This window comes from Parus major, chromosome 2 (assembly GCF_001522545.3).
Source record: "Parus major isolate Abel chromosome 2, Parus_major1.1, whole genome shotgun sequence".
In the NCBI taxonomy this organism is placed as follows: domain Eukaryota; kingdom Metazoa; phylum Chordata; class Aves; order Passeriformes; family Paridae; genus Parus; species Parus major.
This window is the reverse complement of record NC_031769.1, coordinates 60280850-60295651: the sequence shown is the minus strand read 5'-3', so window position 1 is coordinate 60295651 and position 14802 is coordinate 60280850. Positions and strand designations below refer to the sequence as shown.

Below are 14802 nucleotides of genomic sequence, written 5' to 3'. Positions count from 1 at the left end.
TCAGCACCTTGAAACAGAAGACACACATTCTCCTTATTTCATGAAACTTCAAGTATTTGAAAATCCTACAGGTAGTAGACAGTGGTAATAAACTGTCTTACAAAGGCTGGCAGAAACACTATTCTGACTCTAAATAACATCATTTACCAAATTGCTATGGTGAAGGCTCAAACAACCTTCCATATAAAGCTCCCTGCAGAAGGTGCTATGGATAAAAATGGACAATTTTTAAGTTGGCCAAAAGTGGCTTTCTCCACCAAGAATGGAGAAATAAGGTAATATACTTGCCTGCCAACATGAATATTGACCAATTTGCTGAGATAGATGTTTCCAAATAGCAGTTGGAAAGCTTTTTTGGTATAGGAGGTTTAGGATCACCTGCACCAGAATAGAATTATAGGAAAATTTCTAAGTTTTGTGTGAATATTCGAGCCCTGTAGCAGATGAATTTAGAATCTCAGTCACATGGTTTCTGTGACTCAGCCATTTGTTAGTCATCCTCTGCCCATTATATCTCAGGAAAGTTACAGATACCCATAATTAGAAAGGCAATCCCCCTCCTTCTGTCTCTTTTCTGCCTGTTCTCTAGATATCATGTCCTCTCACTCCCTTGCTTACCAGAGGTCCCACGCTATTTATTCCCATTCCCCTCCCAACTAGATTTATTTCCTTACAGTCTCACCCATTTTATGCTCTCCTCACAGTCTCTAGATCCTACCCCATGTTTGGAATGTTCCAAATCAACAGCTGCCCTTGCAGCCCTCTTCAGTCCTCCCTTTTCTGAAACCAGCAGCTCTGCCTGGATCCTTGTCTCTCTCTCTCACACAGGTTTTTATCAACAGTTGCCTTCTGTGCTCCCACGGGCCTTATTCAATTCAGTGCCATTCTTGGACACTCTGGGAACATAATGCCAGACAACTGGGTTGCTTCTGTCTAAACCTCTCCTGAGCTAGTTTCCTTAATTTGTCTGAGCTGTTGGTCTGTGGAGCTGGCACTTCTGTTCTTCCTCCAAGTAACACTGCTACCTGATATGTTATATCTGCTCTTGGATGCTACTCCCTCCATGCATCATTCCACCAGTTCTCTCTCCTTTGCTGCATCAAACAACTTTCTTGGGATTGCCTTGCAACCCACTATCTTCTTGCTGTTCAATCAGCTCCCACCATCCCTCTGCCTGGATAACTGCATTGATCAGAAGCAAGTCTAGTTTCCCCAATACTCCATAAAAAGTTGTTTGTTTGTTTTTTTCTATTTGGTGTTTGATAAAGAATAGAAATCTCTGAACTATCAAGACCAGAGGGCCAACTGTCATTCAGCCTGAGACAGTGTAGCTCCTCTTCACGAAGACAAACATACAGAAAATGCTGTAGTGAATTGTCAGTGTCTGATCTGCAGTAGGCAAAGGGGCATGCATCCCTTAAATCTCAGATTTATAGCCCAGGTACTGGGAAGCAAGAGAAGACTGGGAAAGACAGGTACACACATGCCCTTATCACACTGAATGCACTCTGAATGTGAGGATGAGAGTCTCATACAAAACTCTGTTCCTTTAAAAATGCTGCATAATCTCCCCTTTAGAAAAAACACCTTGGTGGAAAATTTCAGACCAGGACTAAACTTTCTCACCCTTAATGCCATAAACATCTCACATTGACATCTGTAATGCCTCTGCCAATTTACAAATTCTTCCTGACTTACTCCTTCTTTGGTGACAGAAGATATTATGTTTACTATTGGCTCATTAACCCACACTTGTCCCAAACACACAGCATGTGTATTTTACCTGAGGATAACCTTGCCTTCTTCAGGAGAAGACATCCCATAACAATCCCTTTTCCAGCAGCATTCCTACCCCTCTGGCTGTTTGCTGGGTAAACAGGTGCACATCAGTGCAGTGAGGCTCACTTAGATCCGATTGGTCTGAACTTTATCCATTGTGTTTCTTCCTGAAGCAACCATCTTCAAGGCAGGCAGGTTCTTTGTTCAGGCACCTTGTAACACCTGAGACCACAATACTAGAACACTCCAGCAGCAGAAGAACTAAAGATAAATGTAGAAAAACCCAGCACAGTCTGGTACTTAATGCCCAGAGCACATGATCGTGATTGAACACAAAAAGTCTGACTCCATCCATGACTCTACCAGGTGGTGAGGGCTCTGGCAAGCTCTGATTTGGCTTAGTGAGGTCACATGCTTTCCCTACTGACACATGCACATTCCTGTCTTTAGTCTTAACATGAGCAGGTTAAATAAAGTACCTTCCTCCTCTGCTATATTCAGATGATGACTGAAAGCTACATCTGCATAGTGTTTTCCCATTAAGTCAATAGCAGCCAACAAAGGAGCATTTGCTTCTGGTTCTTTAGCTGAATAGGAGAAAACAATTGGTACAGTATTAGCCCAAAGAGGGAGGAATATAGAGCACCTGAAATGCACTGCCAACAAAGCAATTAGCAGGGGGATTGGGGGTGGGCACTGACTGCCTGCCCTGTTCATCAACCTCACCGAGGGACGCGGTTCACGGGTAATTAATGCAACTCATCAGAGCTAGCTTGCAAAGTTTTGCATACAACTATCTTGGAGATAAAGTAGTCTTCCTACGTATCAGGAAATAGATCTGTTTCTTGTTAGTCTTTCAACAAAGGAATGTGTTGTCCATTCTGTTCCAGGCTAATCTTAATAGTTTACACTACAGGCTCCACTACATTACTTCCAACTGGTCTATTTGAAGAGCAGCTGGAAAGGAGGTAGTTCTGGTGGTGGTGATGTGGAGGACTCAAATAGACAAGTTTGAGCAATGTAAGGACAAAACAGGCATGTGAAAAACACTTCAACACCTACCTTCCAGTGAATTCCAGGGTGTTAGTCAGTTTAGATGGTTTCTTGGAGGGTTAATGTCTCACTCCCAGGCAAGTCTTGCTTCTGTTCCTGTAGATCAAGGCGGCAGCTTTGCGCTTTTGATATCCAATAATGCTTCCTGTTTGTCTTTCATCCCTCACCAATGATGTGCAGCCTTTTCACTGTTGAAAATCAGATAACCAGAGCCTTAATAAAAAGGAATATTTTGTTGTGATTCTAAAAATCCTTCAAGTGAAGGACACACATAGGCTTACTCTCTGGACTAAATGTAAGATCTCTCCAGCACAGAGCAATCAAAGTAATCTTGCTAGCACTTGTCAGGGCCTGGGCATTGGAGCTGACCTGATCATAAGCACTATAATCCTATCAAGAGGCAAATACATAATCACATATCACCAGTCCTTTGGGCAGTTAGCTAAAAGCCCTGCATCTGCGTGATCAGATCCCTCAGAACGAAAGGATAGCATGGAAACACTAACCCCTTATTTCCAGTTCCTATTTTGGTTTCTACTCCTCAGCACACAAAAGGATGCCTGTCTTACCCAAGGCTGCCTCAGCATTAGACAGGCTGTGTTTCCAGGTCATTTTCTCTCCTTTTGTCCCTTTCAGTTTTCTGCCTGTAAGAACAAAGCAAAGGTCTTGGGGCTATTTGCACCTTTGGGGGATTTGGATGCACCGCAGGGTGAGGCTGGGCCTCATTTTAAGAGAAGGCTGCAGCCCACGCCAGTGCCAAGAGGCTGACTAATGCAATTATTTCCTTGCAGAGCAGCATTTTTCAAAGTGCTGATTCTTATTAAGAAAAAGGAACGGATTTGGAGCTCATATTTTGATCTGGTGCCCAGGATTATTTGGAAATTCTTTTTCCTGGAACGAGACTTTTTATTCCAAATTTCTCCATGGTGGGGAGAGAGGGTTTCCTGGGCAGAATTAGGATAATGATTACAGCCTGTATACAATCAGTTCTAACCGCTGTGGAACTCCAAAAATGAATGTTATTGCTCAGTGGCTTCATTGAAAACAGAAGTATTATTTAACCAGAAGGATGGCAACACATGGAAATAGCTCATTATCATATTTTCTCCCTATTTGAAATGTCACATTGAGTATGTATCTTTCACGTCCACTACACTTTAATTAATTTGGGCTGTGTTTAAATATATTACACAGCATGCTTTATTACAAAATTCTGACACATTCCCATTGATGAAGCAGGGCTTTCCTTCAAACACATGTAACAGGCAATAGGAGCTACACTGCTAAATATTGTTTTAAATACAGTAAGAATACCCCATCATCTCTGCGCCTGCCTGTGTTTTTCTGTGGCATGGAACATACAGAGCAAAAACAACATTACATCTAAAGCTTGCTTGCTGTTTATTGAAGGGACAATGATGTTAACATTATTATTCTAGATCTAAATCTTAACCACTTACCTTATTTACATAATTGCAAGACAAACATATATTTTACTCAATGGCTGGAAAAGATTCCAGCAGTGTGATTGCCTAGAAATTAAAAAGTAGAATTGCAGGGTGTATGTGTGAGATGGAAATGGCTTGTTTTAACACAGCTGGGGTATCTTATCTTCTGTGCACTTTCAAACACAGCACTTATAAGGATGGTTGTCCTCCTCCACCCAGGTCTCCAACAAAGTAGAGGATTTCTTTCATTTGCTAACCTCCATCTGGAATGCAGTCTCTTCAGAAGATATTCCTGATTTATACTTGTTTAAGAAACTGGGAGAATCAAACCAGTTTTTAAAATAATGTAAACATGAGCGTTCACTCAATTTTTAGTGTTCCTTGGACTGAAATCTTCTGTTAGAATTCTCTGCTGAATGGGATCAGAGATCTTGTAGAGGATGTGACTAATATCTGACTGATAAGATGCCATCTCTGCACTACTGCTTCTGTTGAGGCACTGATGTGTCAGCTACCAAACTACTGTAAAACCATTTCAGTTTCAACCATCCTGGGTACAGCAAACAGCTGAGGACTTGCCTCCTCACGGCAGTTCTATTACACTCTATTATCCCACCCACTCGATGGCACCAAGTGCTGATTGTGTTTGTATCAGGAAGGAATCTCTTTCCTCACCACTCACCCCATTCAGGAACCACTTGGAGCCAAGGCTGGTGAAGGAGACCTGATTCATTCCCTGGGAGCCAACTGAGTGGTGTACCTCACACAACAAGCCTCTGCATGACATTACAATCAATCCCAACAGCTTGTTCTAAAACATGTTCCAGGGACAGCTCCTTGGACCGTTGCTTCCTCATCCATCCTCCTAAGAGAGCAGTAATCAAAGTTTTATTATCTGAATCATGGATTCATTTTTTTTATTATTGTTATTTTCCCTAGCAGATGGCCTTTTTCCAAAATAATTTCACAAGCAGAGATTCTTATCTTGGGGAAGGTAATACTGTTCTGAAACAAACTCCCAGATGGGACCACGTGGAATAAATGTGTTGTTCCTTAGATAAAGGGAAGGCGTTAGACTCCTGATCACTGTGTGGATGCTGCCACAGAGGAACAGCACGGCCCTGTTCTGTGCTATTAAATACTCTACTACTTATTCTTCTGCCCTGTGTGTTCTCTCCTCACCCCACATAACCCTTTCCTCAGAAAACACACTAAGAAGAAAAATGTTTTTCAGCATCTGAATAACAAAAATGTTGTGTTTAACTACAACACATGTCTGTCTTTAAAAATCTGGATTGGTTTTATACTTAATTCATTCACTGAATTGTAATAAATGAATAAACCTAATTTGAAGGATAATAAAAAATATGAACTGTGTTGCTGAAGCCAAAAGCAATAACTACAACTTGGTTTTTCCCGATTCTTTGCTCCTTCGGACCCAAGTATTACTGTTGCAAATTTTTTTTCTGTATTTTAAGTGTTTTGTTTATTTGATTTCTGCATTAAAGGCACACTCCAGTGTAATATAAAAGGGTACTATAATCACGATGTCTAATTACAAAGGAAAGCTGAGCGTCTAATATAAAAACATGCAATAAAAAAAGAATAACTACCAAATCAAAAGCCACAGACACAACAATCTGATGAAGCAGGCTAGGAAGCACTACACAGCTCTCCCCCTTACAGGGTATGGGGAACCAGAAAACTTTGATGTGTGAGATGATTAAACAGGGTACTGGATAATCTTATCATCCCTCTTCCATGAAAGGCTGGACAAAAGGACTTTCCAAGCCCCTTCCAGCCTGGGCTGCTCTGTGATTCTATAAGACTGGAAGATGTCTCTGATGCATTCTTCTCACATTAATTGCAGCTTTTCCTCCTTGGTTTCTTTCTAATTTCAAGAGCTTTTTCTTACTGCTTTGTTAGGTTTGGGGTTTGTTTATTTGGGGTTTTTTTGTTTGTTTGTTTTTTCCCTTGATTCCCAAGAGTAACAAATGTGAAATGGTATCCTTTTGGCTGCTAGTGGGCAGGATCTTGTGTTCTTCACACATTTAGATTTTCCATCAAAATCATCAGGAATGTATTAAAACAAGCAGGCTAGTTTCCATCTCTTGGCACGAGTCAATGAAGCATTTAGATGTGCATGAAACACAAGACTGACTATGCAACTGGCAGCTTCTAAAAAGGAGCAGATCATTTAAATATGTTCCTGAAGGAGCAATGTTTCTTTACCTGGCCACAACCAGCCCTACTAAAAGCAACAGTAAAATTGCAGACAGCCTTGCCATCACAGCTTCCCTCAAATTAACAAGCAATTTAGGTTTGTTTTGTAGACCTTAAAAAGTCTGAAGACCACCTTGTATTAGAGGCAGCTCATTACTCTTTCCCATATGCAAGTGGACAGGAGTCTAGTGTGCCAAATTCCAAGCCTGAAAGACTTTAACTGTAAATGCCCTCACAAGACAGAGGCATGAGTAACTTAGTTGAAGGGACAAAGGAAAGAAGCAGAGCCATCAGAAGGGTTTTTCATAGATTCCCAACACCATCAACCCAGATCAACAACCTCACTGAATCGGCAGAAATTATCCCGCATTAAAAAACAAAATAAACTCAAACACCCAAAAATAAAACAACCTCCAACTAACAAAAGCAACCCAAATTCCAAAAAAATCCCTAAACTTTTTTTTTATTTTTTTGCATCTCATGTGTAGGACTTCATGTTTCTGTGTAACTTGGCAGTGGAACAATTTTTAGCGAAGATACCAACAGAAGATTCATCAGCAACCATACTGACATCTGAAGAGGCATATGCTCATAAGAAGCATTTTGCCTATTCACTTTAACCTCCTATTTAAACCCACAAAGTATAGATATACCTTGGGCAATGTCATTTACCCTGTTCACAGGTATGTGTTTGTGCTTTTAAGATAATTTCAGCACTGCAAAAACATTTAATAAAACCCAGATAATGTTATAATTATGACACCAAGAAACAGGAACATTCCAGAGAGCATTGGCTGCTTTTGTTATTTCTGTTTCACTTTTGAAAGAAATTTTAAGTAGGCTGTTTGGCTTTTTTTAGCAGAGGACAACAAGCATGAGATAAATGATACTTCTTAGAAAAGCATTCTCTATTGATCAGTTTCTGCTAACTCATTCTTCCATTGGCAGACCTCATTCATTTTTCCTTGTGAATTTTGCTAAAGTGACTAAATAGCTTTAAGAACAATAGAATTACAAGTGTTTTGAGGAAGGGAGAAGCCTTTAGACAAATAAAATATTTTTTTTCAGAGGGAAGTCTGTTACAATGAATTGGCTGCAAAGATGATGTAAACAGTCACATCCCCCTTCAATTTCAGAATGTGTTGATTTACTAAGATTTAAGCAACTTGAGTACATTGTTCAGGATAGATTCTAGTCCAGAAGAATTCTGGCTACATTTGCCAGGCAATGATTCCCTCCATTATTTGCAAGAGTGTTCATTCCTTTGCAAGAGTGTTCCCATTCTGCATGCAACTTCCACTGATTTTATCATTGCTGCAATTAATTGTCCTAAATCTAAACCAATACTGGAAACAGAATTTAACTTGGTCAAATCACACTTAATTTGCAAGAGATTCACTACAATGTAATCTCTGCTGAAATGTTTACAAGTTGCCTGTGGAAGAGAACTAAAAGCCAAAAGGGATTTCAGAAAGAAGCTTGTGGAAGGGCCAAATGTACCTAACTACATATACCATGCCACATCATGCTCTTCCCTCCCCAGGGACCTCAGTCCTAACAAGAATTATAGCATTTCAGTTCTGTTCTGCACACTTCACCTTACACCCAAAAGACAAAAATAGTTGATTAATCTGCTATTGGTATGCAAGATCTAATTGCTGTCAGCATCCTGATGCAAACTGCTGTGTAAGTCTAAAATCTTTATAATTTATTTCAGTGAACTTTATTACTAAGATTTGTTTCCACTTTGGGTTTTACTTTCAGTGCCTTCATACCTGCATGTTCCACCTGCATGTTTCTAAGACAATACAAATCTCCCCATGACTTTCTGTGGCATAACCTAACACAAAAAGTAATACAAATTTGGCTTCAATTAAGTTGGTGGGAATGAATGTTCCCTGCAGTATGACTTTCAGGAGAAGAAATCCTAGCTGCTACCAAATGAAATGAAAAATTTTGCTGTTTCTAGAAACATCTGAAAAAACCCCACATTTTCCTGCCTCCTCCTTGCCAAAAAGGACAAGAAGTAAAAAGCATGTCAAAGGCTTACACATTATTACCTTGACAGAACAAGTTTCTTTTAGGCTCCAAGTAAGAGATTGAGTTATTACAGTTTTTATTTCCAGATGGGTCTAGAAAATTCATAGCGAAGGGAGTCTATGAGCTCTTGCTGTAGACAGAAGCTACTCATCAGCTTGAAGAACATTCCAAGAATTCTGGGATTCAGTAGGCTCACAAAATCGAGACAACACTGCTAGGTAGATAGTGTCCTATCTAATAGTAATGAAACCTTTTAAAGCATGAAAATGTGAACATACTCTCTTAGAGAAAAATATGTCTTAGAGCCAGCAGTGGACACACACTTTTACAAACATAATGAGGTCTTGCTCCTAAAAGACTCGTACATTTTCTTTTATTTTCTTTTTTTTTTTTTTTTTTTTTTTTTTTTTTTTTTTTTTTTTTTTTTAATTATTATTATTATTTTAACACATTAACCATTTTATTATTAAGTTTTAAAACTTCAGTGTTCTGGGAATTAGGAGGACATGGACAGATTATTTTTCAGTAGAATTCTTAACCTTTTTATAAATTGAATTGGTTTCTGTCTGAATGGCCTCTGTACCATCAAGAAAGAGTGAAACTGCTGAATAGTGCTACTAATAGTTTGTCAGACTATGTATGAGAAGAGTTTGTATCTCTGTACCTGCTTGTACAGAGAATAAGTTTGATTACTTGCAGGCAGAAATGGGTCATCCAATTAAAGATTTGGCATCCTAAAAGCTGTGTCTGTCTTTCTGAAATTCTGAGAGTCCATTCTGGAGGAAAAAAACAAATGACAAGGCATTTTAAAAAGACTACCACCTATAAACTATGTAGCTATATAAAAAAATATATATAAATTGTAAATGAAAATATATGACAGATGCATCCAGTGTTAGGAAGAATGGAAAAGGAGAGGAGGGCTAGACTGGGAGAAAAGAGAATGTGTCCAAAGTAGGCAGATATGATCAAGGTTACTTTTCATCTTATAGATGAATCCTAACAATTCTGAGTACAAGAAGATGACAAACCTTAATGAGAGGGAGTACATGAATGTAAATAAACACATGGGTCTTAGAGACCCATTTACTGATTTAATCTAGCATCTTGAATCCACTAAAGCTTGAAAACAGAGGTGCTGGAAGCCATTAAAGAAGAATGTTGTGAAAACCAATGTATGAAGCAATTTGAGATGTTCACTCATGACAGAATGTGAGCAATAGAGACCTCCACCCAAATAATATGTTCCATTTTTACTTCTTGAGTCTGGATGGAATAAGGAGGTGGTTAAGAGCTAAGCAGTGGTATGTAGATTCTGAAGAACTCTGGGAAATAATAATAAAGGAAGTGGTAATTAGATTAAGGCATCCTAGAGAACACAGGGAATCATGGGCTAAGTAGCAGGGAAAATGGAAGAAGTGGAGAAAGAAGTTAAAATCTGAATATGATGACAGAATTTGGTGTCTAAAGATACCCAGTTTCTCAGCATCTCAGGAATGCAACAAGATTGTGAGAAAATCCTGTTGAAACCTTGAGTATTGCTTTTGCCACTGAGCTCATGTCCCAGTAGGGCTTTCTGCTTGAATCAGACTCTAATGTGGGACATTTTGACTGTGATTGCTGCCCCAGCAGAAAATGGTGAACCTAATGGTCTGGTTATATTTGCAGAGACAGAACATGTAGAGCAGGGTGGAACATAAAAAATGAGATGTGACAAAGTAATGAGTTACTTTGTCAAAAAGGAAGTAAGTAGATGGTAGAGGTAGGGCAAACATGCCTTGGAGAAAGGAGGATGAATTCCTACTTTTGGATTGCTGCATTTCTTTACATATATTTCCCCAAACCTGTTGGTGGTATTGTGACCTCAGCTATCTCAGTTTAACTTCAGACAAACTGATTGCTTTGCTGTTGTTGTTTTGGTTTAGTTTCCCCATAAAACCATGTATCTACCAGAGTCTACAATCAAATTTACCTTAAGTAGACAACAGTGCAAAAAATGATGGATTCATGGAACTGCTGAGGTTCTGAAGGGGCCTCTGTAGATTGTCTAACACAACATCTGTGCCCAATGCATGGACAGCTAGAGAGGCTGGTCCAGTAAGGTTCTGAGTAACTCGAAAGATGGAAGCTCCTCAATCTCTCCAGGCAACTTGTTCCAATATTTAACAAGTTTTATACTTCAAAAGTTGTCTTTTATATTTACACAGAGTCTCCCAATGCCTGATACTCCAGTACTTTAATCATCCTCATGAACCTTTGCTGGACACTGGGGAGCCCAGAACTGGATTCAGAACTCCAAGTGTCTGTCACCAGGACTGAGGAGAGGGAAGGCAAGGGTCATCTCCTTTGACCAATCTGTTCTGCAGTACGGCAAATAAGACAGAACTGTTGCAGGAGATTAGCAAAGGAAGACTCAACTTTTTACATGTGCAGAGAAGACTATGAGAAAAGCAGGGTGACTGCTTTAGTTACACTAAAATGTCTCATAGGGTTTCTCCAGTATAGACCTTTCTGCCTTCTATCTCTTGGACTATGGCAAAGACTCAACACAAAAAAAAACCAACATCCCAAATAAATTTTTTAAAAATCTTCATATATTTCAGGATTTTTATGAGTTGCTCACAACCTATTACAAGACACAGATGTATACAGAAACAGCAGAAGAGCAGCTAGCATTATATAACACAACTACAAAAAAGAAACCTTTTTCAGCATTAATTATCCCAGTGATGAGAAGTAAATGCACTAGTTGCCAGAAGCTAGAAGAAATCACCACCAAAATATTAAAATTTATCATAAATTCTAGAAAAATCTTCACACTTTTCCAGGGCCAAGCTTAATAGCATGCATAAACTGAGATGAACATTTATAGCCCTCCTTTTTCTCACTCATTACAATGCACATGCTCCTGCCCATGAACAAAAAAACCTCTGTAAGGTAGGAGTCACAACAGGTGGTAAACACTCCAACATTTAAGGGCTTGTTTAGATGGTAAATGAAACCAATCCAATTAAATCAGTTGTAAATCACACCCTTAACATTTCATCAGTAGTTAGCATGAGACAGAGATTTCAGAGCCATTTCAGTACAGCTAAATGTGATTTCCTTTATCAGCTTAAATTACATCAAAACTAGGGTTTACAAATAGACCTTAATCAAAATATTATTAATTAGAATGCAGTTATTTCCTTTGGTTCTAGTTACCACATAGATGAATCCTAAGACTTTGTAAACATATGCATACACACACAGAACACTCACTGGTTCAGTGGGAAGACAGATTACAAATTACTCAGCGCTGCCAATTAGTGAACAAGCAGGGCAAAAAAATCTGCAAATAGAGGCAAAGCAGAATGCTTCACAAAATGTGTGCTGCTTCTTGTATTTGAAAAATGTCATAACTGATACTGTGAAACATCTTACCAAGAGAACCAGGGAATATCCTGTAACACTAGAAATCGGAAAATATATGAGAATATATAACACATACTAAAGAAATTCTCATTACAGGCCTGGGTTAAATATTTAGCAAATATTTTCAGAAGAGACACATGTCAGCTTGAGATACATATCAGCAAATGTCAAGGGAAGTTTTTATGTTGATGTATTGACATGATTGTTCAGGAATACTGCAAGTAATTTTCTGTAGGGTGCCCTGAAACAAATTAGCGCTACTATATACACAGCCCCCCGTTAAGCTTTCTACCCACATTTCTGTGGTCATGTTATACCAGAGCAAATGTGCAAGAGCCAGCAAATCTTTAACTCTGCATATTCTGCAGAAAGTTTTCAAATAACTTCCTGTGAGGATTCAACAGAAAATTTTGTCCTGCTAAGCTCATTCAGTCTGGGAAGAAAAACTGTGCCACATGACCAATAACAAGCAGGCTGTGCAGCTTAAATTACCAATATTGAACACCTCCACAAACCACAGAATAATTTACAACATGTCTGTCAGCTGCAAAGACTTCTGAGGAAACGGCAGCCAACTGGGAGGTGTTGTGTAAAGAGGCGAGATTCAAATAAGCAAAGGAGGCAGCTTTAATACTTACGTAAGTTAATGCAGCATCTACGTTACTTTCACTCTCTTGTTAGCAAGTGGGACTGTTTTCCATGGATCATTTAGAGCCTGTGCTCTCCCCCATGGAGCTGCTTTCTCTTTCAGGGAATCCCAGGCAATGCCATGCAGGAGGGGATTCATAAATAGATCTTCGCAAAATTAGCATCACTGGCCTCCAGTTGGGATCCAGTCCCTGAGGGACAAAACGTTGCAGTCAGAGTCAGGATGACTCCAGGCAGATGCCATATTCACTATGTGGATTAAACATGAGTGTCTGGTTTAAACATGAATGTCTGGGTGAGTTTTTGCCACCCCATAATGACCTTATATTTTCGGATGCTGGCTCAGTGTCAAAGGACATGGAAAAGGATGTGATTACTCCCTGCAAATTAACCAAGGAGAAAGTATATGATAGGAGGAAAGAGGAATGTAAAAACAATGTTGGCACAGCAATAGGGAGAAGTCAGCCAGAAATATGTTTAGATATTAGAAAAAAGGGTCATAAGCTTTAGGGAAAAAAGTGACCCTGGGGCAGATATTGCATAAATATAACAAGGGAAGAAATCCTTTCCTCATTTTTAAGATGGTTGATGCTAAGCATAATACAATGCAGTTACTTGTCGCAGGAAGGGACAGGCCTGGGAAGGTCCCTTTACTCCTGTCAAAATTTATATACATAGATGGAGAAACAGACATAGAAAAAGGTTGGTTGTGCATAACAAGGTGAGCCTCAAAGGAATATGAACAAAAGCAAATTTATTTCCTCAAGGGAAAAAAAAAAACAAAACCCAGCAGTGAGTAGCTAACATAAGCAACCATGTTATAACTTTGGATGTTGTTTTTTTCAAAATATTGGCATACTGTTGTCATGCAGCTATTATGAAGAAATCACACTGTGAAGCAAGAAACCTTCCTGCAAACCAGGATGGGAAGCACAGAATCAGCTGCAGTTTTTTCACTGCAGGGGTTTCTCTAAAGGAAAAAAAATTAATAATATCATCATTGGTTTTGCGTACACACACTAAGAAAAATTCAGTTTGCAAACAATGAACATCCTTTGTGTTCAGCGTTGGCAAAGCAATTGATTCTAGTTTGAGATTGGACTTGTGCCACTGCAAAAGCAGTTTGTCTTTTCTGTTCTGAAAAGTACTGTAATGAAGAGCTTCAACAGAGGGGATTTTTATCATTAGACTCTGGCTATATTTTCTTTCAATTTCTTTCACTTCACCAAAAAAAGTATGGAATTCATCATTCCAGCATATTGAGAAATAAGGTAACTCTGAAATACTGCAGAAAATGTTAGGACTAACTATATAACAGAAAAACCAACAAAAAACCAACAACCCACAGAAACCAAAGACAAACATAACAAAACAAACAGAACAACCCCACCCCCAACACTAAATTTTTCAATGTATTGTTATCTTCCTCCGTCAAAGGATTTTCTCTGTTTTCTCCCCCCGAGAATTCAGGAACACAAGAGGATATGACTTCCCATAGGTCCAACAGGTCTTAGTATGCATGCTACACACAGGGTGGAGCAACAGAGAAAACCCCACATAATTGTCAGGTGAGAAATAGGGTCACATAAATAGAACAGATTCCTAGAGTGCCAGAGAGCTTTTCTTTTGTACCCTCATGTGTTCAAGAACTCACATTTCCTCTCAAAGTAGATACCTTTGTATATCCAAGCAAGCAGAATGAGTCCAATTGAAAAAAAATCAGTCCTTCCAATTGCAACTTTATGATAAAATATGAGTGATCTGCTATAAAAATTGGAACCTTACTACTGGTTTCTGAGTCCAAAAGCTTCTTTATTCTTCACTGTGTCAGTGTGCCTGATAAAAGATTTCACTTTTCCCTGTGAGTGCTCTACCTCTCGTACCCTCAGACCATCTTGGGTAGAACAACCCTGCTGCATTAAAATAGACTCACAGCCTTAAAACTTGACAGACGTTTCTTTTTAACACCTTTTTATACAAAAGCAATAACAGCAGGCAGTAAACTAACACTGCTGCACAGCATGGTATAGGAAGGAAGTGCTATAAACCCTATCACAATTATTTCAGTGAAAGACAAGGCCATCATTAGTGCTGTATTGATCAACCTCCCCCCCTCCCATCTCCACTGTTTGAAAATTCATTCAACATTATTATTGCTGCCTCAGACAGTATTATTATAACAGACCTGCATTATACA

The 14802-nt window shown here is 39.1% G+C and overlaps 1 long non-coding RNA gene across 3 annotated transcripts in view; it reads right to left on the bottom strand.

Moving 5' to 3' along the window:
- LOC107200962 overlaps positions 1-12922 on the bottom strand; it is a 30423-nt gene extending 17501 nt beyond the window's left edge. For all 3 annotated transcript variants that reach the window (XR_004495912.1, XR_004495916.1, XR_004495914.1), the window contains exons 1-2: positions 12596-12922; positions 2842-3020 (exon numbers count right to left, since the gene is read on the bottom strand). This is a non-coding gene — a long non-coding RNA (uncharacterized LOC107200962). The remainder of the gene's footprint in view (positions 1-2841; positions 3021-12595) is intronic.
- Between the last annotated feature and the right edge of the window lie 1880 nt (positions 12923-14802).